Consider the following 27,766-nt stretch of genomic DNA (forward strand, 5'->3'; position numbering starts at 1 on the left):
CAAATGCAAGCACATACAGTGACTATTGTTACCCTATGAAATGGCTGTGTATCAATTATGTTAGGCACTTCATAACTGATGAAGTCGATGGCAAACTTATCAACAAAAAAAGAAAGAGAACAAAAGGAAAATTAAGAGGAAAGCCAGTTAAAATCATTTAGGTAAAGTAAAGTACATTGTAGGACTGTGTGAAAGGTTTACAGATATGTTTACATTCATATTACGACCTTTATAGATGACCCTAACATGAAGGATAATCCCCCAAAAATAGAGTCACACCTTTCAAAAATAAATTAAATTTTATTACTCACTGATCTGCTGCATTAGAAATCACTGCCTTCATGATACACAATAAGAAATATTTAATTCTTTCTGCAGCACAAAATCTCCTTTAACATGGTTTACGTAGAACAGTAAAAAAAAAAAGAAGAAAAAAGAAAGGAGGGATTCATAGGGATATAATCTCCAACTTAGAGAGGCATCGTGATTCCTTCATCATCCAGATCACCAAAATAATTGCATCAGCACGGAAGAGTGAAAATCTCACTCTTGCTGCAAAGTTCTAAAATTAAGTGCGTACTCATTTAACTTTAGGTTGAGGAAATGAGAGCATTAAAAGAGAAATAAAAAATATCGGGGGGGGGGGGGGGGGGGGAGGGGAGTGTTGAAAAGGAAGCAGTCTACTTCCTGGCACTCAGTGTTGGGTTGATTTATTTTGGTTTCTGCTGTGCTTTCCTAACCAATTTATCTGGGACATTGATGACTTTATTCAAAGGTATCTCGGTAATAATAGTACCATTCTCATCGCGTTGAAAATAACATGCTATTTCAGGTCACGATCATAATCGCAACCCACATTTCAAAACTTTTTTTTTAGAGTGACACCAAATAAAACGTCATTTTGCACGATTCAAGTCACATACTACGTTGCAATAATTTGTGCAATTTCCTGCAAAAGGATGCTCAGTTGTACAGCGTGAGCGGTGTCGGCAAAAAAAATCCGAAATTTGTTATCCCACAATGCACAGTGCGTGTTGCTACTTGCTATTTCACCAGCTGTGGTGGCCCGTGGCATATCGAGACGTAGAAAGCTCCCCTTTATTCATGTATACTTGCAGGGCAGCTCTTTGCAAACGATCGCAACCAAAGTTTCACAATCTTTTTAACAGTGCGAATGATGAATCAAAGAGATGCGACCCTGATCTCAACCCCAATCGAAATTTTTACAAGGAGAACATACCTATTTTGCATGGGGGGGGGGGTGGGGGGTTGTGGGATTTTGTTTTGTATAGTTCTAGATTGTATCACCCCACTCCTTGCTCACAACGCGTGACTTGATTGATTCTATCGTGTTTCAAACATAGTAATGATGATCAACGCAGCCGAAAAAGCTCAGGTAGATCCAACATACCTGGATATGGTGTGACCAAACCTACCTCTTCTGGCAGAGGGGATCCTACTACAACCCTTTGAGAAGCAATGGGGCAAGAGGAGTTCATCTGGTCTCAAGGGAGTGTAACCAGTAAGGCCTATCTCCCCTGCCTTCTGGCATTGAAAGACTTAACTGGTGCAGGAAGGAAAGACTGCATAGACAAACTGGGTCTTTATCTGACTCACAGTTCCTTTCTTTTTCGGGGGGGGGGGGGGGGGGAGGTGACGGGGATGAGGGATGGGGGAGGGGAGGGGGCAACTACTCTTCTTTTACACGGAGATACTTAACGGAAATGTGGCTGTGGTAAAACGAAACAGGAAAAATCATTGGCTTTCAAAACTTTCACAATTCATAACTTTTGAAAGGATTGTCAGATTTTCCCCAAATTTTGCTGCTGTGTTCTACTTAAATATTGCTGCATTCTCTCAATTTACACATAGATATGTGACTTTCATTCTCCCTCAACGATAATCTTGGTGGCTAGATTGAACAGTTACATGAAAAGAAAGAGGTTCCAAAAATTCGTGCAGCCATTTATGGATTCACGCTTCGTGCGAGCACCAAGCAATGGAAAGTGCATTTACCAGCACACTTGTACTTTTCCTTCAACAGAATTTGCGGCCTGCAGACCTTAGTTATGACTTCGTTGATCTCACCTCTGAGCAGCTGCGTGTGCAGATTCTGTGCAATGGTCACACGTAACCATGACACCCAAAAGACATATACCATGTACATACACATCCTTGACACTCCCGGCAACAAAAGACTTTTACTCCATCCACAGCGCGTTTGTACAGGTAGGCAGAATATACTTGAATTGCTTCATAAAGGTATCACGTCTCATGTAACCCTCCGATATGGTATCAAACATAAAAAGAAATAGGGCCTAAACTGAAACAAAAACAATATGAAGTCTTTCATGCATGCTTTATATTGTAGGACTGTAGGAGGCAGTTCTTTGCAAATACCAGCAAGAATGTTCTTGGTTTAATAAGCTTGCCCGGAGGGCGGGATGGGGGTGGTGGGGGGGGGGGGGGGTGGTGGTGGGATGGGGGGGGGGGGGGGTAGAAGGGTGGGAGCAAGAATTAATGATTGCAGAATGCTGGTCAAAGTTATTGGGTCAACACGTGTAACAGACCAGGGTGAAAAAGCTATGCACAGATCTCCACACAGAGACAACGCTTTTTTCTTCTTCTGTGTCTAGACTACTGTGTAAAAAAAAAAAAAAAAAAAAAAAAAAAAATATATATATATATATATATATATATATATATATATATATATATGCGTGGCACGAAATTTTTGTGAATTGGAGCTGACGGCCTTCTCTTGTGGCAGGAAATTTTTCACAAAATTGCCACTGGCAATCGCAATGCATTTAGTGTAGACAAGAACTTCCACATGTATTTTGATTTCATGAATCTTGGCCCAGATTGAAATTAATATCTCAATTCTGTCTTGTTCACCCCTCCCCCACCACCACCACCACCATATCCACCTCAGTGGTGGTCTCCAAATTACTGTCAACACTGTTATACACCACATCTCCCAACTTCCTCCACTTAATGGACTGCTCTGAGGTTTGAACCCACAGCCTTTCAATTATCCCACAGTGAAGTGCTCAACCACATGACCACAGAGACCTCCAGATCCAACCAGCCCTCTCAGTCAAAAGAGTCACTTTCATGGTAGAGGCAGGGGAATGCAAAGAGGGTGGGGAGTGTGATTAGCAGTCTCTTTTCCAGCCACTATTTCAGTGTGTTTTACTACTAATACACCCTAAATTTGCTCCAAGCCCAGCAGAGGACAACTATAATGATGAAAGAAGATCACAACAGATCTGGATCATGATAATGATATTGAAGATAAAAATGATCATTATGAAAATAGCAATAAAAGTCATGGCACTGTTCATGACTCTTATCATCATGATCCTAACTTTACTGGGATACAAAGGTTCAGCACTTTGATGCAAGGAAAGAAGATCCTAAAGTTGGGGGTACATCCTTTTCCTGGTCACCACAAAGGTCAAAGGGTCAACAGGCAATGTTGATGCAAGGTCAAAGGTCATATCCACGCAGCGCTTTTGCAGCCAGTGGTCAAGCTCCTTTCAACTTTCGGAAGTCCATCATTTCAATTTACTTAGTACTGTCAGCCCCAAGGAGTTAATGCTGTAAACACTACTTGATGACTTGCCCCTGGCAACCACAACATGCCCAGGGGCAAGTGAAATCCTGCAGCACTTGCCTACTCTGAGCATGAGACAGTTACCCACTCGCTGGGTAATGAAAACTTTGCCTTTTTCATACACAACCGTCTCACTGTCTCTCTCTCTTCATTTCAAAAACACATCTCAGGTTCTGTTACGGAGATTTTACGATGCCAGATAAGTTTGAATAACCCTATACCCCAGGGTCGTACAGACCCTTCCCTCTTTAAACTAAGGCGTAGCTACGAGCACTCACCATTTCCGTAGGCACAACGAAGAATACCTGCAGAAAAGATGAAAAGGAGAACGGAGAAACTGGATTAGTGTTTGGCCCGAACACAAGAATACGGTAATAATGACATGAAATTGAATCCATGGAACTATGAAAATGACTGAAACAAAAACGAAACAACAACAAGATCATTAAAAGGAAACAAAGAATTCTAAGCTACCTGCAGGTGTGTATGGTAATTGCCCTCATAAACATATATTTCCTTAGCATCCAACTGAGGCATAAATCCTTTGAAGTTGTCTCCTTGTTTATTAGAAAGCTATCGGGTATCCACTCCTTACAATAAAATTCCGACTTGGTAGTTGGGACTACCATCATCTGAACTTCACGAAGGCCAATTATGGGCAAGTTCTGCCAGACCTGTCAGCTCAGAAAAGTCCACCATGAAAAAGCATGGTTCCGAATTTGTTTTATTTTGTTTTGTTTTGTTTTGTCTCTTTTTTTTTTGGGGGGGGGGGGTCGAACAATGAAATAATTTTGGCAAGCTCTACAGGAAGCTGAAGACAAACTTGGTCCTAGAACTGATTGTTTCTAAAGAGTTAAGACAGTTAAGATTTAGTTAGGTAACGTCAACCTTCAGTGATGCCTCCGATCTGAGCACGAATAATAACAAGCTACTGCTATGCGATTACAAAAGAAGTGGGACAGTACAGTCGCGGCTTGGAGGCACAAGTCTGATGTAACGCTTTCACACGAAAGGTGTGAGGAAATTTGCGCAGCACTGAAGTCTGTGTTGGTGAGATTTAGAGTAGACATGAAAGTACCGCATGATATCTTGTTGAACGGAACCTATTATGCAAAATATGTTGGATTGAGAAAAAAAAAATAAAACACTGAGAGACTCAACAAACTCAAAACAAGGCTTGGACTCCAAATACAACAGAGCATGCTGGGACCTTGACCTCGGCATATATTAAGGCTCTTAGAATTACTCTTGCTGCTTTCCTATTCACAATTCTCCACAAAAAGAGATATATAAACCATCATCAAATGTCTTGATGATTTGAGATTCAAGATGAATACCACTGCTGTGAAAAATTCTCAATGACATGCAATACGGAGATCCCTGTGGGAATTGTCTGGATTTTATATTCTAAGATTTTGATCACTTTCTTCACTGCGTTACTCACCAGGAAAGGAAACGCATTCTTTTTTCCCCCCTCCTTTCTTTATTATTAAAAGCAGATAACTCCCAAAACCCTAGATCATTTAGTAAGCTTGGGAGGGTTCAATTCATAAATGCACATCTCACATGATATATATATAGGTCTAGGGTGTGTGAAGGACCTCGATACATTCTAAACCAAGTTGATTCCGTGCCAAGTTTCTATTGGCTTTACACACATCAAGTGCTATTATATTCAAATCTTCATAGCTGCATCAAGTTGGCCACTTGTTAGTCTTCAGCGACAGACCTTATCTTGCAAGGATAACCTCATCATCATTCAATCTCTTCAGGCCAAGGTGAATGCTATACTGAAAAAATTGCGGAGAATCACGGAATGCTGGAAATTTGGTGCATATCTAGAAGACTTGATACCTTTATGATTCAATTGTTCATATTCTAGCACTGGCATCGATTCTTATAAACTATGTTGGGATGAAATATACACCCAATAAACAATCTGATATCCAAGACAATATCATTATAACTCACTCTCCTTGCTCATATTCAAAAATAGAATCCCCTCTCAGGTGTCGGTAACTGATAGCATGGGCAGAGTAAGACATATAAATGCTGCTTCATGTGCAATATTAGAGTCTGACATGCCAAGACTAGCAGCCAGGCACACAAGCTCATCTGTTTTATTTGTTGTTTTCTTTTTTTTTTACTGATTGTCCCTGTCCATTACCTTTCACCCAGACTTCATTTGATGGGCATGCTTCATAATCAATTGATCTGTCTTAGGCAAATGGCTGCCCATTTAACGAGGTGAGTGGCTGAATGGCTAATTGATATGCTAGACACGACCTCTATACGCCCTTCCATTGTCTCGCACTATCATTTTGAAAAAAAAAAACCAACAACAAATAATTTAGTGATTTGTTTCTTTTTGTAATTTTTAGAGTATTAAGTAACTCCATTACATTATCAACATATTGTTTCTCGTATGCTCTGTCATTTTTCATTATTAATGCATTATTGCACACTGAAATCAGTAGGCCTACATTCTACAAGGTTCTGCCTTTTAGTAGGTTCCCCACATTACTCATATTACACATTATTCATATTTGCTTAGTAAATATGTATATATTGAAGAGTTTGTTCGCAAAAACCGATAAGTCCATTTTTGAAGATTTTGAAGAACGGTCTCTGTCATGATCCAAAGTACAAAATAATACCTTTTGAATGACGTATTGGTCACTACCTATAAAGGTACATTTTTGAAGTTATGGTCAAAAGAAGCAAAACATTTCTTATTATTCTCTTTATTTTTCTTGACCTTTAATCGCAATTATCTCCATTTGGCAAATATGGACTTATCGGTTTTTGCGAACAAACTCTTCATATATATATATATATATATATATATATACATTTTTATTATTATCATTATTTTTTTTTTACAGATTAAAAAAGCCTGGAATAGGATGTCAGATCTGCGATTATACCAAATTACAGTTGTACAACCTCGGTTCTTTATGCTTAGATTTGACGATGTCCTCTTGTCATCTGAATATACACAGAAATATCTCTCCAATGCAATGAGTAATTGTTTTATTTATTTATTCATCTATTCATTCTTTTTTTTTTTCATAGCTGGAGTGGATCAAATGATGACCCAGTTGTCTCTCATACTGCGAATGGGCAGAATACGATACAATAACACTCAATTGCGATGAAGTGGAGCTGGCAATATGATATACAATTTGATTTTGATTTTGATATGATATGATTTATTGATTCCTGTATTATCATTGTACATGAACATTATATGTACATGTATACATACATGTACATTGTTGGAGCCATACATACACATAAACGTCAGTTGTTAACAAATATGAGTAACAGATGTGAGTATACCCTTGCTGATATGAGGGGACACATCCCCCCAGCAGCCCCCCCCCCCCCCACCTTACCTCGACTTGACTTTGCCCTGTCAATCAAAGCCAATCATGCAGGGAGGAGGAGTGATTGAAATCCTTCTCAAAACAAACGGGGGTACAAAATTTACCCTTCACGCACCGTTACCCCCATACAGATTCCTCACTAATGGGGGATAATGACTTTGGCTAGTCCAAACATATGCATGCCTACCTGACAAAAAAAAAATCATATAAAAAAGAAGAGTTAGATGAAAAGAAATCATCACATTGCACATGACTATCATCGAAGTTGTATCCGAGCTACAAACCAATGTAAAACACTTTAAAAAAGGTTCAATTGTAGAGCCAGCCAGCAGAGACTACTCATTGCATAAAGGGGGGGGGGGGGGGGGGGGGGTGTAAGAAGAGGGTAGCTGAACTTCTCAATGCAACTGCATGGGAGCTTCTGTACACATTTCATAAACCTCGGACTCTGGTCTGAGGGTGTCAGGTAGCAATGTTATGAAGCACATGGAATATCAAAACATATTTTTTTTTCTTGCATGTGGGGGAAAGATAACAAAATGGAAAAAAAACAAAAACACTTGTACTAAAATGCACAATGTGGCAGCAGATCCTATAGACCCATCATTGAAGTCTGTGGGAATTGAGAGCGGTTGCCCCGGTAACAACGACAAGATGAAATCAAAACCAGCCGCGAATGCAACGTAAACCTCATTATCACTATGTCAGTTCAACGTCAAGCGTCAGAACGTACACACACCTACGCATCTGGGCAAACTTCCATGGCAAGAGTTTTTATTTTCATTCATCATATTTTCTCTTCACTCTCAATTTAGTTTACAGAGTGTAGGCTATATACGCTTCAGAGCTATTCTCCCGGAAAGGGATGGGCAGTTACGCATGCATCTAACGACGTATCTCGGTGCTCGGAAGCCGAAGCAGCCCATTACAGATCCACGTCAATGCTTGATTTGCAAAATGAGACGACACTTGTAACTCACACGTCCCACAATGAAATACTACGTTGTGGTTTCACGTGCATAACCCACTAAAATACTTGCGCTTGAGTCCTCCCTTGGAAATGAGCCCGAGAAGAGCTAGAGAAGCCACTTGTACGAAAAGCCAGAGCTGGTGGAAGTAGCAAAACATTCCATTGCTCTTTGGGTCACCATGACTTTGATTGTTGAATTAATCATCTGAATATTTGTCCTCCTGCCCCCCCCCCCCACTTCACGGCAACCGCAAAGCTGTATGCGCAAACATATTATTTCCAAAGAGTCACGCAAAGAAATGGAAAGGAAGGAGAGCAGGCCTTATTAAAATGACCAGCGACTGTAGATACATAGTTGAATATTGATATTTCTATATATCCATTATATAGGTACATATATATAAATACACACATATATATCTATATCTATATCAATATCAGGATATATATAATTCTATATAAAATTTATATATATGAGCATGGGGGCGAGAATTTGAGAACAAAACTCTTTTACTTGCCTTTTCAATGCTCGACTGAGTACGAGGGTGCATAAACACCTATTGTTGTGAAGCCAGCCCAATCATTGAATTGTGTGAGTCACAGACATAGCTTGCCTCCCCTACCCCCCCCCCCCCCCCCAAAAAAAAAAAATCCTTTCCTCTTTCCATTTTCATTCATCGGCCGTCTTTTGTTAACTGTTGACTGGATCGGATTGGTAATTCTTCAGTGTTTCCTTCTCCCCCCCCCCCCCCCAACCCCTCAAACTCCTCAATCTTTTCTCCCCCATTTTCTTGCCCGTTTGATCTACCAGCACTTCAATTGAACAAACTCCGCCAGTTGATTTCTTTTTATAGTCAATCACTTAGCCTGGTATAATAGAAAATTGAAAAAAAAAGAAGAAGAAGTAAGATGCCCTAAAACCACACATATTCTCTGACTTGTTTTTGTGTAATTTCTTTTTTTTTTCTTTGAATACCAATGGCTGTTTCTCATGCCATCCACCTCCCTCTTAGCTACAGCAATTGTAAACACGGCACAAAGTCTGACGTACTCTGCCGAAAAAAACCACAAGAATTTCGGCTGGCAGTCTGTTATGAATCCATCTACATTCTCTGTGTCTTTCTATTTGTTGTTGTGCTCATTGGATCCGGTACTGTACCCACTTCATTCCCATACAGGCATCTAGGAGGAGGTGAAAAAAACTGTCCTGTAAATATGAACTTTAGAATGAGATCCGATGACGAATTGTCTTCAAGACAATGAGCTGATGCAGCCAATGTCTCAACCAGCATGTTAACACCCCCCTCCCCAATCCCCTTACGACCCTGTGTTTACCACTCCTGGGCATCAAAAATAACTGCCTTAAAAATATAGCATTTAATAATGCGTCTTATCACACAATGATAGATACCGTACTTCCGGAACTATAACAGAGTCATACTGAAATCAAGTTTCGTTTTTGATGTAATTCATTGCACTTCAACTCTATTTGCTGAAGCAGCAATCTCCAGGGCCTTGCTAATTGCGTGCCTAATGGTTTGTTTGCACCAGTGATCTTTAAAGGGAAGCACTTGTTCTCTGTTTAAATTGACTTTACGCAGAGCTTAAGTCAAACAAATAAATCTGTGAAAATTTCATGAAAAGCAGACATCTAATAAAGTCAGAAATCTATACGTTTCAACACCATTTTTTGTTCTTTCAATGCAGCACCATTATTCACATTCACTGTGGAACTCTCCTCTTTGTTTGCGCAGAAAAGTTTAACAAAATTACCCTTTTAATCAATATTTCAGCAAAAACTACAATTTTTTATCTTCCGATATCATCGCTGCTAAAAGGTCAAATCCTAAAATATGATGCAGATGATATATTCTAAATTTTGATGTATGAAATCAAATAGAAATTAAGACAAGTTTTTTTTGTGTGTGTGTTCCTGAGCGATTAATGAACCGATGACATCATCAACACATCTCATACACTGCGAATTGTGTCAAACATGAAAGTTCTACACCATTCATGTAGGCCTAATTATACTTTCTGTCGACAAAACCTGAAACCCCCCCCCCCCCCACACACACACAAGAACGGTTATGAGAATAAGATATCAGACTAAGGAATAATTGAACTATTCTTTGAAGTGAATCATCAAAAATCTATTAAACATTCTGGTAAATATATAAATAATGAATAAACAGACAAATAAACATGGAAACAAATATAAGACAAATAGCCAAATAACTCAATAAACGGATATATAAGTAAATGAAGAGTAATGTAGCAGCTGCATCACAGGATTCTTAACTGAAGTAAAATGGTGGCATTTACAGCAAATCTAAACAGCAGCAGTATTCAACATGTTTTTACATTACAGTGCTGGTCATGGAAAACATAAAAATCCACATTTTGAGTTCTCCTAAATTTCACTGGAAGTCAACATTTCGAGTTCTTCGAGATGGTTATTCCTCTATGAGTATTTTATTTGTGTGAATGCGATGACCATGGTGTCACAAACTCAATATCCAAGTAATGATAAAAAAAACTACATCTTATTTTAACTTTTCATTTCACTAGGGAATTATGTGTATACGACTGAACAGAGATACATAATGTTATTATAGACAGGCAGAGAGAGAGAGAGAGAGAGAGGGGGGGAAGGGGGGGGGGGGTTAGAAGAATTCAACCTCAGTGACCCTGAAATCCTACCTGAGACCACCGCCATAAAGCTTCTTGCCAAGTTCTCCGCCAGTAAATCACTAGTCAGAGCCCATTTGAAGGGATTTTGAGGGGAAATTGACAGTGACAATGCCTGAACCCCAGGGGGAGAGGGGGGCGAGCGGAAAAGGAGGGGGCACAGGGTGGGAAGAATGTTCAACATAGAACATTTTTCTTTCTCAAAATGAGAGAACTGGGGTCTTAAAGGTAAATGTACAGGACTTACTGATGAAAGAGTACTCCTTGAAAAAGTTACAATTTTGTTTTGCTCTTGATGAAAGTATCCTAACCCGTAGAAGACTAGTCCCGAGTTTACTCAGGTCGGTGTCTGCGGGAAATGTGTGCTGTAGCAAAATCAGCTTGTTCTCAACGGGTCAAGAAACTCCAATTTATCACATTCATAGTAGACTAGCAAATCTAGACAAGACTGCACACTAAACTGCTATTTGAGAAAAATGTGAGCACTGGAAGTACTAACATAAATATGAGCTTGTGGAGATTTGATATTTTCTTCTCTTTTCTTTTACACACACACAAAAACACACACACACACACACACACACACACACACACACACACACACAAATCTGCCAGCAGTCAGCTGGACACACATTGAGAGATTTGCAATATTCTTAATCATGGTTTACGATGCTCTTTCACATGTAGAAGGAATGGTGACATGCCTGTGCACATTTATTTTTGACAGTGCCCCATTTTACGACCATAGTGGCTTTAAAGCTGTTTTGCACATACCACAGATTGACTGTTCTTCCTCATCCAAGGGGTAAATGTGCAACTCAATCACATCCTGCCCTCAAGTAGCAGAATCACAGTAAAGAAAATACCCTTTATTTGTGCTTGTCGAAGAAGATTTATTGGCAGAAAGATGCTTTTTAATGATGATTTATGGCGAAAGGGGTACGGATCGGAAACGGAACTAGGCCTGATGGAAAAGAACGAACTCCCCAGATTGGTATTTTGTGGCTTTTTTTGACATATATTTTCAAAACATGTTTTTCAACACTGCCTCTTTACAAGACAGGCTTCTACAACACCTTTGGATGACACACAATGTTATAGAAAGAGTTGTGCCACTGAAAGGTGAAGGAACCACTGAAGAAGACAATAGTGCTGAAATGATACATCTGATCTGATAAGATCCAGCTCAGCTTTCAAAATATGAAAATGAAATAACACCGCACTACATCAAAAAATGAGAAAAGCATTTCAAATTTGATTTGATCAAAGGCTGGTCAGCACCGTGAACTTTCAACTTTGTTCTCCTACCCTAACCAGCATTGAACCTAAATCCAACATAAGCGACAGCCCTATCATGATAAGACTGCGAAACATGTCTGGTTGCAAGATCAATTATTTTGTCTCCATAGTTATTGCAGAAACACTAACATTTTAGAATGTCATTTTGACCTCCGACCCCTGGAACAACCCTTGAATCATTAATATCAACAAAATCCAATCAGTACAGCTGTAATTACTCCTCCAGTATACCTTGCACTCAAGTACTAATGCCCAAGAAACCCTGATTACCACCCTTGGTGCTTATATTGTGCAAACAGAATTATTCTGGACCAATCAAACTTGGGAAACCCTTATAAAACACAGATCATGCTTGCCTGGATAATTGAAAGTAAGAAAGGGGTATTTAACATTCCCAAGGAGGTTTGCGCGAATAAAAATAAGTTGCAGGTAGTTCCACGCCGCTAGAATGCGAGTGGGGCTGTGTGAGAAATAGAGGCAGTCACATGGAACTCCAGTGGCGATCTGGAAGATGATTTTGATAATTCTGTTTTAGGAAAGACTAGAGAACAGAAAGAGACAACAATGACAAAGACAAAAGGGAGGGTGACGGTGCTGCTTCTACTTGTGGCAGACCCAATGTTTATATAGCACCGTTTTTGGTTAAAAGTCCTGTTTACCTTTGGGAGCAGTGATTTTAAAAAATGTTCAAGATATCACATTTAATGCATATGTGTAGGTCTGTTGTATCACAAAACATCCTATAATATAAAATGTTTGCAATAAATCCTAAAATATAAGGAAATCTCAGCATTTTTCTCATTAAACCGCAATTGTAGACGGTTTAGTCTGGAAACATTTTCATTATAACTATTGTTCATATTTTGTGTATTTAACAATACTTAACATTGATAATACGGATTCAATTTTGTACAGTGTTTGTTTCTATCCCTAACTCACATTTTAGAACCATTATAAAGCACTAATGCTGGAAATTTGTTTCTTCTGCAAATGGTGAATTATGCCTTTAACTTCTGCTTGGTATGGTGTGACAGATGTACAAAAACAAAAAGGTTTATCTAACACAGTGTTATTTGGACATAACAACAATGCAGCACACAAAATATTTTGCGTAGTATTTTCACATTACTTGGGGCATACGATTCAAAACATGGGAATGTTTCCATCTTGATCTGCGTGCAGTGCATGATAACCAGATCTAAACACGGGATAGTCAGATGACATTACTTTGGCTGAACTGATAAGAGAGGGAACAAAAACGGCATGACTGAGGAGAAATATTTTCATCTGCCATTTGAGTCACTGACAGAGAAAAGAAAATACTGGCAAATTCTCTCTCCATTCTTCATGCAAGCGCAAGAAGAAAAAGTACAGCCATGTGTTCCGCCATGTATTGTAATTCGAGGCAAAACAAAATGCAGAAAAAGAAACTTGGGAGTCCGTCTCGAGTTTTTTTTTTTTTCAAACATGCTTCTCAAGACGCGGGAATCATCTGTCAAAACACGTGCTTGTGGCCACTGGTGGCTGTGCGCATAATTGCTATTGAATTCCCTGAAATCGATTCATATGAGGAAGAGACGCCCGGGAGGAATTTCTCGGGATTTATGTTTGCCATTCAACGACAAACAGATATTGGACAAAGGTTCAATGGCGAAAAACATATTTACTCTGAATGTCCAGAGTTCTCCTTCTGACAACTGATAACTAAACAAACAGATTTCTCTCAAGAGAAAAGTTACGCGGTGACTCAACTCCAAAGTATGTGGGTGGTTGTGGTTATTTTTTAACGGCGCTTGGGAGGAAAACTTCTGAAAACTTAAACGGCAGAGCTCAAGAGATACTTGCATCCCCTTAAGATCAAGCATACCTGTCACCTTGAGGTAAAAGATAGTAATGTGATTGATATCGCCCTTGCCTTACAGCTCTGAGAATTTCAGCCTAAAAACATGGGCTTCATTGGCAGCATGCAACTGGTTACATCATATCATTGCTCTTTTTTTTTTTTTTTTTTTGCAATTGTGAAATTGTAGAAGAAAAGTGGGTGTGGGTGTGATGGGGGGGGGGGGGGGGCGGCTACATCGTGTTTTCCAAACTGACAGATCTGCCTGCAGAACTACAAACATGCACACCACAACCACACAAACAAACAATACACCACCATTTGATCATTTCATACACTTGGTTGCTAATTATTCTACAACTGACACAGGTGAGATACTGATGTCAATTACTGAGAATGTATTCAGTACAGAAAAATCATTCATTATCATGAAAAACTGACCAGAAATGCACGAAGAAAAAATCTGCTATTCTTTACGCTCCACTCATCTTCAGCATGGTGCATAGCTGTAAAATCACGGGAGACATCACCTCTGTTATGGAACTTCACTTCATCAACTTGCACGGCTGTTTACAGATGATGGTATTTCGACGAAGTCATCGCTAACTTCCGATGCCCACCCCTGATTTACAGCCCTCTCTGAACCAACCCCTTTAAGTACCATTGACATCTTTCAGTCATCCAGCTGCCTAAGGCATAAGGAGGAGTTTAGAGGCCTGAGTGCCTGATAGTGAAATGAGGGGCGCCCTCACAGGGGAAAGTGTGGATCGACAATCCCTCAAATATATTATTCTCCTGAGCGAGTGCATGTGGGTGTAGGCTCAACATGAATGTTCATGTGGCCCCAAGAGGGGGGGGGGGGGGGGGGGAGGGGTACTACTGCCTGCACAAAGGTTGCTACGGGGTCAACTCTGGCACGAGGTGCTTTGCAGGGCATCGCTGGGCCTCACCTCAAAACACATGGCATGAGGGTTTGTCATCCGCTCAGACAGCTCAGAAGAGGGTAGTTCGGATTTATGCCTGTGAACGATAACCCGGGACAAGTCACACTCATTGTACAGCCATCTTTCACACACTGTGTCCTTCCAACAATCATATCACACACACATGCATCTCTTTTAGAGTGCTTCCTGAATCACAGGTAGGGTAAAAGGAAGAATTTGATTCTCCCTCAACTCAATCTACAAATCTCCATGAATCTTTCTCTTCTCATCCTTTTTTTTTCTCGAATGGAACACACCAACTTGTGAATGGTTTTCAAGTTGCACCCTTGGTACATCCCCTACACTGACCCACAACTTCAGGAGACTGACAAGGGGTCGTGAGGAGGCGGCCGTATTTCACCTATTGAAACCAGTGGGGAATGATTTACCACTCACAGCACTGCTGTATTTGTTTGGGCTATGCGAGATATGGGGGATTTTTTAACCCCCACGACCTGTTTTGACCGTTCAGTCAGTGAGTTTAGTCTGGACTTTCAGACCAGACCATCACCGGCGGAATTCTTCCTTACCAAACACCCCCCCACACCCCCCCCCCAACCCCCCCACACCCCATCTTAATACTCCACAGCATTCCACTCACTGCAGGGGGCCGAGATGTGAGCCCCAAGTTCATCACAAATCTGGGATTCAATTCATTCCGTGTTGGGCAGATTTCCTCAAGGGAAACCGTATCAGCAGCTTTAATGCCACTTCCCTTTGGCCAGTCATTATTATCAAAGGACCGTGTAGGCCTACATATGAAATCCACATTAGAACAACGACAACAACAACAACAACAAAAGATGCACTTGGGTCTATATGCTACATGAAAATCTCCAGTTCTTATTAATTGTCCTCATCCTCCATAAACTACAGGCCTACTACATATTTTGTACACAATTGCATTACATACGGAGACTTCTTCACACTTTCTTTAACGACTTCATGAACCGTCTGACTTGCATTGCCAACCGGAACGAGGAGCCATGAAATCTTTCTCCCGAGAACTTCTTGACACAAGTCGATGCCCTGATTTCATCAGGAAGTCAACGTGCTCACGGGGAATATGGCCGGCAGCGAGAGAAACTGGGACAGCGGAGAAGGCAGAGCTACAACAAGGGAAACATGGAGCAACGGTTTCTTGTCCTGGATTGCTAGCCAAGGTTGAGAGAGAGCGAGTGGCATTCCACTTTAATTTTACTGCGCATATGATATAGGTCCTACATAAATGCCGCTATTCATAATTTTCTAACTGTAAGTTAGAGTCAGCGAGCGAATGAAGGAATTCAGTACCAGAGCAATAGGCCTACCCCTTTCATGTTTTGCAATTTCACCCGCGAGATCTCATAATATATAGGCCTAGGCCCTATGGTCTTGCGGGTAGAACCCTCTCACAACCGACTATTTCACAAGTCCACTGATATCTCCTACAACATGGGTGCCACTTTTATTGATATCTAGAGTTGATAAACAGCATTGGACTTGCACCCTTGCAAGAACTCTGATCAAACATTTATGCCCTGGTGGCGGTAACACCAAATAAGGAGGAAAATGATAAATACAGCTGAATGAGAACTGTGATGATTGAGTGACAGATCCACAGATTATTGTACAACGAGGATTGTTCACGAGCATTTTAATTTTGTGAATTTTGTGAGCGCCAACATTCGTGAAATTAAAATGCACAGGAAAGTTCTTGCCTACACAATATGCATCGGACGCCAGTGGCAATTTGCGAAAATTTCATGCCGCGAGAAAGGTCGTTGGCTCCAATTTGCGAAATTTTCATGCCGTGAATATATCATGTTTTACAGTATGTTTTGCTGGACTGAGTATGGGTAACTTTTGCAGTGGGTTGATAAATTCTTTTTCATATTCATTGTCAACATGTAGAAAGCATTACTGTGCAATTAGCACACGATGGTGGGTAGCCTTGAGCACACATTATTCATCATTCTAAGAAACAACGATAACAATTGCAGAAATGACAATGTTGATAAAGAAGATCATCAAGAAGATTGCTAAACAAAAATGCTTCATGACTAACGCTACTACTACTTTTAGCACTGTCAATAATGCACATCCTACTATTAATAGTCCCACTATAGAAAGCAATATAATACTGGACATTTCCTGCAATTACACTGCCACTCTAGTATTTGTGAATCATCAACACAGGTATATAGCACTCGGGGCACACACGCACACAGACTTACACACACTCATAACTATATATGTATTCCCACACACTTGTGACGTCATTCAAAACTCATATAGGCCTGCAGGTTCGGACACTTGAGCGTGGCATGAGTTGTTGCGCTATAAATAGCAGGACCACACATCCATGAAAAATGTCACTGAGCTAACATTACAGTAGTGACCTTCTATATAGGCGCCCTGTCTGGCGAGATAGCGCCTTACCAACATGCCATGTTATGCTGATTGTGAAAGGCACCAGTGCGATGAAACAATAGATGCACGGTTTCATGATTTCAATGTTCGCCAGTTAACCTTCCATGATATCTTGGCAGAGAAAAAAAAAAAAAAATAGCTGGAGACATGTAAGGGGATGAATTCCCACCTGATTGACAGGCAAATATGGGCTTTCAATACAACAATTCTCTTCGGCAATGGGTTTCTGGTCCCTTGTGCAAAAATGCTGGGATATGGCTTGAAAGCAGGACGGAAGTCTACTTCAGAAACATTGCGTGTACAGAAAGTTTGCGTCTGCCTTTTTCAAGACATGTCACTTTATTCTTTCAGACTGCCTTTGCGACAATGCGGGAAAGTAACAATGGAGATACTCTCAACAAACAACTCATTGGAATGACTTTATTCAAACGCACTCTATAAAACCACATGCATATTAATACACCCACATCCATACACACACATGTACACACATGCATGAACACAGGCAACATACAACAAACGCGTATAGATACAGCCATGAAGATGGCAATTGTCAAGAGTACGCAATATGGTAAAGTCAAACACAGGGAAACCACATCTTAATGAGGTCATTTGGGGTCTTTCAAATTGTTGCTCATTGCTATGAAATTGTATAGGCCTATATACAGTAATTTCCCAGAAGTTTTTTTTTTGTTTTTTTGACTGGTATGTGTATCTGGCGACAAAGCACGTTACACAAGAGAAATTTTGATGCCGCTGTGCTAAAGTTTTAAATGGTAATGTATCAAAGAGCATGGTGTAGGCCTGTACATATACATGTACAGTTCCGCCTGCGATCAACGTCACAGTGATTTTGCGCGCGAATGAGCGCGCGCAAGTTAGCGCAGTTGAGCGCGGTTCGAGCTCGCTCATTTGCGCTCACATCGTCGGGCGGGTGAAAGCCGGCAAATGTATCTGCTGCCATCTGCGGCCAAAAAAGGGCATGGTAATGTCGTAGGTGCATGTATTACTGCAGTGCCGAGTATGCTGAGCATGTTCTCGCGGAAGGGAAGGGCCGTCCCTTTTCACATCAAAGTTTGATAAATGTGTTTGTGAGTATGTATGTCTGTGCGTGTTTGTCTGTATGTTCGCGCCTCTGTAAAACAGAAAAAAAAGGCGTGAAAGAAATGGATGGAACAAGATTCCGCTGCAAGAATTTGACCATCGCTGGGACCATAACTGCACTACACAAAATTTTACTTTCAGCGTTCATGTTTTAACTTTCATGAAGGAATATTTTCTGGTTATTTCGACTGTCTTCTGCAGTTTCCATTAGCGTATTTTTTCCCGCGCAGTACGATAGCCCGCGCAGGCGCGTAATTGCGATCCATGCAATCTCGACAAAATGATAGCAAGGAAACATCAAAGAAATAAAGCAAGATTCCGCTGCAACATTTTAACCATCGCTATGGCCAAAATTGCTTATTTTAAGATTTTACTTTCAGCGTTCTTGTTACTTCCAGTATTCATGGTATTCGGAATATCTGTTGTACTTTCTATCAGCATTCTTTTTTGTGCACTACGAAAGCGAGCAGAGGTGCGCAATTGCGATCTTTGTACTAGTAATTCAGGGCAGATGCGCGCAACATTGCGCTCTCTGCATTTCGAAAACATAATCGTGATCAGAAGAAGATATTTAACAAATTTCCGGAGCAACATCTTAAACCATCTCCCTGCAATGTATTCTTTTCCGCACAATACACAATAGCGAGATAACCAGGTTTAGAAGAAAGCATTAGAACACGATTCCGTAGCAACATTTAGGAACATTGCTCTAACCAAAAATTAATATCGTAAATTATTTTATCTGACAATATTGCTTTAGGATTTTACATCCAGGGTTCGTGGTATTCTGAATGTCTTTTCTACTAAGACATGGGTTCTGTTCCGCACATGTACGACAGCGTGCAGATGCGCGCAATTGCGCTCTCTACATTCTCGACGAGATGTAATCAGTTTCAGAAAGCATGAAAGAAAATTGAGCAAGGTTCGGTAGCAATATTCTGAAACATCGCTCTAACTAAGATATGGATCAATTTGTTTGACACTTTAATTCTTATTTTACTTTTAGCGTTGATATTTCTGTCACTGTTCATACTAATCTGATGAACCGTTGATCTATCCAATACGTATTCTTAGACGAGCAACAGGATAGCGAGCAGATGAACGCAATTGCGCTCTCTGCATTCCCGACGAGATAATCAGGTTTACAAAAAATAATTTGAACAGCATTCCGTAGCAACAATTTGGAAGATCGCTCTAACCAGATATACTCCGAGTAGTATATCATTTTGTCAGAAAATGCAATATTGTTTTACGATTTTACATTTAGCGTTCGTGATAGTCTGAATGTCTTTTCCACTTAGCCATAACATTGTGTTCTATTCCGCACAGTTTACGATAGCGAGCAGATGCGCGCAATTGCGCTCTCTGTATTCTCGACGAGATAATCAGTTCAAGAAAGTACAATGTATAAAAGAAATTGAACAAGATTTGGTATAGCAATATTTGAAAACATCGCTCTAACGTAAATAAAGAACAATTTGTTTGTAATTTCGTTGATGGTTCTTTCACTGTTCATGACTGTAATCTGAAGAACGTTGTTCTATCCTATACTAATGAGCATGGCGTATAGGATAGCGAGCAGATGCACGCAATTGCGCTCGCCTCTGCATTTCCAACGAGATAATCAGGATAAGAAGAAGAAAACAGTATAGAACCCGATTCCGTAGCAAGATCTTTGAACATTGCTCTGACCAAAACGTAGTACATCATGTTTTTGTATTACAACATTGTTTTTTGATTTTACATGAAGCGTTCGTGGAATTCTAAATGTCTTTTTTACTTAGCCATGTGTTCTTTTCCACACAGTATACGATAGTGTGCATAATATGGGCGCAATTGCGCTCTCTGTATTTTCGACGAGATAATCAGTTTCAGAAAGCATGAAAGAAATTAAAGAACACGATATTTGTATAACACTTGTGTTAGTATTTTACTTTTAACGTTGATGTTTCTTTCACTGTTCATGTTATTGTGAAAAACCGTTGTTCCCTCCAATACGTATTCCTAGACGAGCAATAGGATAGGGAGCAGATGAACGCAATTGCGCTCGCTGCATTCCCGACGAGATAATCAGGTTTACAAAAAAATGATTTGAACAGCATTCCGTAGCAACAATTTGGAAGATCGCTCCAACCAGATATATTCCCAGTAGTATATCATTTTGTCAGAAAATACAATATCGTTTTACGATTTTACATTTAGCGTTCGTGATAGTATGAATGTCTTTTCCACTTAGCCATGACATTGTGTTCTATTCCGCACAGTTTACGATAGCGAGCAGATGCGCGCAATTGCGCTCTCTGTATTCTCGACGAGATAATCAGTTCAAGATAGTATGAAAGAAATTGAACAAGATTTGGTATAGCAATATTTTAAAACATCGCTCTAACGTAAATAAAGAACAATTTGCTTGTCACTTGTTTAATCATTTTAACACTTTCGTTGATGGTTCTTTCACTGTTCATGACTGTAATCTGAAGAACGTTGTTCTATCCTATACTAATGAGCATGGCGTGTAGGATAGCGAGCAGATGCACACAATTGCGCTTGCCTCTGCAGTTCCAACGAGATAATCAGGATTAGAAGAAGAAAACATTAGAACCCGATTCCGTAGCAAGATCTTTGAACATTGCTCTGACCAAAATATAGTACATCATGTTTTTGTATTACAACATTGTTTTTTGACTTTACATGAAGCGTTCGAGGAATTCTAAATGTCTTTTTTGCTTAGCCATATATTGTGTTCTTTTCCGCACAGTATAAGATAGCGTGCGTAATATGCGCGCAATTGCGCTCTCTGTATTTTCGACGAGATAATCAGTTTCAGAAAGCATGAAATAAATTAAAGAACACAATAATTTGTATAACACTTGTGTTAGTATTTTATTTTTAACGTTGATGTTTCTTTCACTGTTCATGTTATTGCGAAGAACCGTTGTTCCCTCCAATACGTATTCCTATAGACGAGCAATAGGATAGGGAGCAGATGCACGCAATTGCGCTCCCTGCATTCCCGACGAGATAATCAGGTTTACAAAAAAAAAAATAATAATAATTTGAACAGCATTCCTTAGCAACAATTTGGAAGATCGCTCCAACCAGATATATTCCGAGTAGTATATCATTTTGTCAGAAAATACAATATTGTTTTACGATTTTACATTTAGCGTTCGTGATAGTCTGAATGTCTTTTCCACTTAGCCATGACATTGTGTTCTATTCCGCACAGTTTACGATAGCGAGCAGATGCGCGCAATTGCGCTCTCTGTATTCTCGACGAGATAATCAGTTCAAGAAAGTACAATGTATAAAAGAAATTGAACAAGATTTGGTATAGCAATATTTTAAAACATCGCTCTAACGTAAATAAAGAACAATTTGTTTGTCACTTGTTTAATTATTTTAACTCTTTCGTTGATGGTTCTTTCACTGCTCATTTCTGTAATCTGAAGAACGTTGTTCTATCCTATACTAATGAGCATGGCGTATAGGATAGCGAGCACATGCCCGCAATTGCGCTCGCCTCTGCATTTCCAACGAGATAATCAGGATAAGACGAAGAAAACATTAGAACCCGATTCCGTAGCAAGATCTTTGAACATTGCTCTGACCAAAATATAGTACATCATGTTTTTGTATTACAACATTGTTTTTTGACTTTACATGAAGCGTTCGTGGAATTCTAAATGTCTTTTTTACTTAGCCATGTGTTCTTTTCCGCCCGGTATACGATAGCGTGCATATTATGCGCGCAATTGCGCTTTCTGTATTTTCGACGAGATAATCAGTTTCAGAAAGCATGAAATAAATTAAAGAACACAATAATTTGTATAACACTTGTGTTAGTATTTTATTTTTAACGTTGATGTTTCTTTCACTGTTCATGTTATTGCGAAGAACCGTTGTTCCCTCCAATACGTATTCCTATAGACGAGCAATAGGATAGGGAGCAGATGCACGCAATTGCGCTCCCTGCATTCCCGACGAGATAATCAGGTTTACAAAAAAAAAGATAATAATAATTTGAACAGCATTCCTTAGCAACAATTTGGAAGATCGCTCCAACCAGATATATTCCGAGTAGTATATCATTTTGTCAGAAAATACAATATTGTTTTACGATTTTACATTTAGCGTTCGTGATAGTCTGAATGTCTTTTCCACTTAGCCATGACATTGTGTTCTATTCCGCACAGTTTACGATAGCGAGCAGATGCGCGCAATTGCGCTCTCTCTATTCTCGACGAGATAATCAGTTCAAGAAAGTACAATGTATAAAAGAAATTGAACAAGATTTGGTATAGCAATATTTTAAAACATCGCTCTAACGTAAATAAAGAACAATTTGTTTGTCACTTGTTTAATTATTTTAACTCTTTCGTTGATGGTTCTTTCACTGCTCATTTCTGTAATCTGAAGAACGTTGTTCTATCCTATACTAATGAGCATGGCGTATAGGATAGCGAGCACATGCCCGCAATTGCGCTCGCCTCTGCATTTCCAACGAGATAATCAGGATAAGACGAAGAAAACATTAGAACCCGATTCCGTAGCAAGATCTTTGAACATTGCTCTGACCAAAATATAGTACATCATGTTTTTGTACTACAACATTGTTTTTTGACTTTACATGAAGCGTTCGTGGAATTCTAAATGTCTTTTTTGCTTAGCCATATATTGTGTTCTTTTCCGCACAGTATAAGATAGCGTGCGTAATATGCGCGCAATTGCGCTCTCTGTATTTTCGACGAGATAATCAGTTTCAGAAAGCATGAAATGAATTAAAGAACACAATAATTTGTATAACACTTGTGTTAGTATTTTATTTTTAACGTTGATGTTTCTTTCACTGTTCATGTAATTGTGAAAAACCGTTGTTCCCTCCAATACGTATTCTTAGACGAGCAATAGGATAGGGAGCAGATGAACGCAATTGCGCTCGCTGCATTCCCGACGAGATAATCAGGTTTACAAAAAAAAAAAAAAATGATTTGAACAGCATTCCGTAGCAACAATTTGGAAGATCGCTCTAACCAGATATACTCCGAGTAGTATATTATTTTGTCAGAAAATACAATATTACGATTTTACATTTAGCGTTCGTGATAGTCTGAATGTCTTTTCCACTTAGCCATGACATTGTGTTCTATTCCGCACACTTTACGATAGCGAGCAGATGCGCGCAATTGCGCTCTCTGTATTCTCGACGAGATAATCAGTTCAAGAAAGTATAAAAGAAATTGAACAAGATTTGGTATAGCAATATTTTAAAACATCGCTCTAACGTAAATAAAGAACAATTTGTTTGTCACTTGTTTAATTATTTTAACTCTTTCGTTGATGGTTCTTTCACTGCTCATGACTGTAATCTGAAGAACGTTGTTCTATCCTATACTAATGAGCATGGCGTATAGGATAGCGAGCACATGCCCGCAATTGCGCTCGCCTCTGCATTTCCAACGAGATAATCAGGATAAGACGAAGAAAACATTAGAACCCGATTCCGTAGCAAGATCTTTGAACATTGCTCTGACCAAAATATAGTACATCATGTTTTTGTACTACAACATTGTTTTCTGACTTTACATGAAGCGTTCGAGGAATTCTAAATGTCTTTTTTACTTAGCCATATATTGTGTTCTTTTCCGCACAGTATACGATAGCGTGCGTGATATGCGCGCAATTGCGCTCTCTGTATTTTCGACGAGATAATCAGTTTCAGAAAGCATGAAAGAAATTGAAGAACACGATATTTGTATAACACTTGTGTTAGTATTTTACTTTTAACGTTGATGTTTCTTTCACTGTTCATGTTATTGTGAAAAACCGTTGTTCCCTCCAATACGTATTCTTAGACGAGCAATAGGATAGGGAGCAGATGCACGCAATTGCGCTCCCTGCATTCCCGATGAGATAATCAGGTTTACAAAAAAAAAAATAATAATAATAATTTGAACAGCATTCCGTAGCAACAATTTGGAAGATCGCTCCAACCAGATATATTCCGAGTAGTATATCATTTTGTCAGAAAATACAATATTGTTTTACATTTAGCGTTGTGATAGTCTGAATGTCTTTTCCACTTAGCTATGACGTTGTGTTCTATTCCGCACAGTTTACGATAGCGAGCAGATGCGCGCAATTGCGCTCTCTGTATTCTCGACGAGATAATCAGTTCAAGAAAGTATAAAAGAAATTGAACAAGATTTGGTATAGCAATATTTTAAAACATCGCTCTAACGTAAATAAAGAACAATTTGTTTGTCACTTGCTTAATTATTTTAACTCTTTCGTTGATGGTTCTTTCACTGCTCATGACTGTAATCTGAAGAACGTTGTTCTATCCTATACTAATGAGCATGGCGTATAGGATAGCGAGCACATGCCCGCAATTGCGCTCGCCTCTGCATTTCCAACGAGATAATCAGGATAAGACGAAGAAAACATTAGAACCCGATTCCGTAGCAAGATCTTTGAACATTGCTCTGACCAAAATATAGTACATCATGTTTTTGTACTACAGCATTGTTTTTTGACTTTACATGAAGCGTTCGTGGAATTCTAAATGTCTTTTTTACTTAGCCATGTGTTCTTTTCCGCCCGGTATACGATAGCGTGCATATTATGCGCGCAATTGCGCTTTCTGTATTTTCGACGAGATAATCAGTTTCAGAAAGCATGAAATAAATTAAAGAACACAATAATTTGTATAACACTTGTGTTAGTATTTTATTTTTAACGTTGATGTTTCTTTCACTGTTCATGTTATTGTGAAAAACCGTTGTTCCCTCCAATACGTATTCTTAGACGAGCAATATGATAGGGAGCAGATGAACGCAATTGCGCTCGCTGCATTCCCGACGAGATAATCAGGTTTACAAAAAAATGATTTGAACAGCATTCCGTAGCAATCAATTTGGAAGATCGCTCTAACCAGATATACTCCGAGTAGTATATTATTTTGTCAGAAAATACAATATCGTTTTACGATTTTACATTTAGCGTTCGTGATAGTCTGAATGTCTTTTCCACTTAGCCATGACATTGTGTTCTATTCCGCACAGTTTACGATAGCGAGCAGATGCGCGCAATTGCGCTCTCTGTATTCTCGACGAGATAATCAGTTCAAGATGGTATGAAAGAAATTGAACAAGATTTGGTATAGCAATATTTTAAAACATCGCTCTAACGTAAATAAAGAACAATTTGTTTGTCACTTGTTTAATCATTTTAACTCTTTCGTTGATGGTTCTTTCACTGTTCATGACTGTAATCTGAAGAACGTTGTTCTATCCTATACTAATGAGCATGGCGTGTAGGATAGCGAGCAGATGCACACAATTGCGCTTGCCTCTGCATTTCCAACGAGATAATCAGGATAAGAAGAAGAAAACATTAGAACCCGATTCCGTAGCAAGATCTTTGAACATTGCTCTGACCAAAATATAGTACATCATGTTTTTGTATTACAACATTGTTTTTTGACTTTACATGAAGCGTTCGAGGAATTCTAAATGTCTTTTTTACTTAGCCATATATTGTGTTCTTTTCCGCACAGTATACGATAGCGTGCGTGATTATGCGCGCAATTGCGCTCTCTGTATTTTCGACGAGATAATCAGTTTCAGAAAGCATGAAAGAAATTGAAGAACACGATAATTTGTATAACACTTGTGTTAGTATTTTATTTTTAACGTTGATGTTTCTTTCACTGTTCATGTTATTGTGAAAAACCGTTGTTCCCTCCAATACGTATTCTTAGACGAGCAATAGGATAGGGAGCAGATGCACGCAATTGCGCTCCCTGCATTCCCGACGAGATAATCAGGTTTACAAAAAAAATAATAATGATAATTTGAACAGCATTCCGTAGCAACAATTTGGAAGATCGCTCTAACCAGATATACTCCGAGTAGTATATCATTTTGTCAGAAAATACAATATCGTTTTACGTTTTACATTTAGCGTTCATGATAGTCTGAATGTCTTTTCCACTTAGCTATGACGTTGTGTTCTATTCCGCACAGTTTACGATAGCGAGCAGATGCGCGCAATTGCGCTCTCTGTATTCTCGACGAGATAATCAGTTCAAGATAGTATGAAAGAAATTGAACAAGATTTGGTATAGCAATATTTTAAAACATCGCTCTAACGTAAATAAAGAACAATTTGTTTGTCACTTGCTTAATCATTTTAACTCTTTCGTTGATGGTTCTTTCACTGTTCATGACTGTAATCTGAAGAACGTTGTTCTATCCTATACTAATGAGCATGGCGTGTAGGATAGCGAGCAGATGCACACAATTGCGCTTGCCTCTGCAGTTCCAACGAGATAATCAGGATAAGAAGAAGAAAACATTAGAACCCGATTCCGTAGCAAGATCTTTGAACATTGCTCTGACCAAAATATAGTACATCATGTTTTTGTATTACAACATTGTTTTTTTTCTGACTTTACATGAAGCGTTCGTGGAATTCTAAATGTCTTTTTTACTTAGCCATGTGTTCTTTTCCGCACAGTATACGACAGCGTGCATAATATGCGCGCAATTGCGCTGTTTTTTTTTTTTTGACGAGATGATCAGTTTCAGAAAGCATGAAAGAAATTAAAGAACACAATATTTGTATAACACTTGTGTTAGTATTTTACTTTTAACGTTGATGTTTCTTTCACTGTTCATGTTATTGTGAAGAGCCGTTGTTCCGGGTTTACAAAAAATAATTTGAACAGCATTCCGTAGCAACAATTTGGAAGATCGCTCTAACCAGATACTCCGAGTAGTATATTATTTTGTCAGAAAATACAATATTGTTGTACGATTTTACATTTAGCGTTCGTGATAGTATGAATGTCTTTTCCACTTAGCCATGACATTGTGTTCTATTCCGCACAGTTTACGATAGCGAGCAGATGCGCGCAATTGCGTTCTCTGGTATTCTCGACGAGATAATCAGTTCAAGAAAGTATAAAAGAAATTGAACAAGATTTTGTATAGCAATATTTCAAAACATCGCCCTAACGTAAATAAAGAACAATTTGTTTGTCACTTGTTCAATTATCTTAACTCTTTCGTTGATGGTTCTTTCACTGTTCATGACTGTATACTAGTCTGTAATCTGAAGAACGTTGTTCTATCAGGCATGAGATTTCTCAGCGGATTTTGAAATTCTGGGGGGAAAATACACAGTCGAGAAACTTTCCGTGATTTTCCTCTTTTTTTTTGGGGGGGGGGGGGGGGGGGGCAGCCCACATATCTCGCCGTGCATGACGAGTATGTCTAGCGATGTCTAGATCTAGCGATGTCACGATTTCAATAACTGTCGAACACTTACTCAATCCAACACCAACAATCAGCGATTCATAACCATAACCGAAGAAAGTCCATTTATATTCCAAAACACAATGTGTGTCTCGCCGAATAATGTGTGATGATAAAGCCAGTATTTTGGCAGTAAAAG

General features: G+C 39.2%; 1 protein-coding gene across 1 annotated transcript in view; it reads right to left on the minus strand.

Moving 5' to 3' along the window:
• Positions 1-27,766, minus strand: part of LOC139735870 (forkhead box protein O1-like) — a 172,960-nt gene that overhangs the window by 38,280 nt on the left and 106,914 nt on the right. Inside the window, exon 3 of the mRNA XM_071646617.1 lies at positions 3,898-3,924. The gene's annotated coding sequence lies outside the window, so the exon portion shown is untranslated. The remainder of the gene's footprint in view (positions 1-3,897; positions 3,925-27,766) is intronic.

The sequence above is a fragment of the Diadema antillarum genome, unplaced genomic scaffold (genome assembly GCF_040938485.1).
Source record: "Diadema antillarum isolate AM-2024a unplaced genomic scaffold, OU_Dant_1.0 seq00000604_RagTag, whole genome shotgun sequence".
Classification (NCBI taxonomy): domain Eukaryota; kingdom Metazoa; phylum Echinodermata; class Echinoidea; order Diadematoida; family Diadematidae; genus Diadema; species Diadema antillarum.